We start from the raw sequence: 277 nt of genomic DNA, 5'->3' as shown, positions 1-277 counted from the left end.
AAAAAAAAAAAACAACTAAATAAACAAAAGTATAATCAACTCTTTTCTCCTCAGGCTTTATAAATGTTCGAATTTAACTTATTGTGTGTTATGCAACAGAATATTTACTGACTGGAAATTTAGATTACTAAGTTCAGTTTTTTTTTTTTTCTAAGAGGCGTTTTTTATCATAAATTTCATTTAAAACACTGTTTTTAGCTGCATTCCACAAATTATATGTTATATTTCTATTTTTGTTAATTCAAAATATTTCCTAATTTCTCTTTTAACTTTTTTA

The sequence above is a fragment of the Pteropus vampyrus genome, unplaced genomic scaffold (genome assembly GCF_000151845.1).
Source record: "Pteropus vampyrus isolate Shadow unplaced genomic scaffold, Pvam_2.0 Scaffold119, whole genome shotgun sequence".
Lineage (NCBI taxonomy): Eukaryota > Metazoa > Chordata > Mammalia > Chiroptera > Pteropodidae > Pteropus > Pteropus vampyrus.
Note: the sequence above shows the minus strand (reverse complement) of the source record.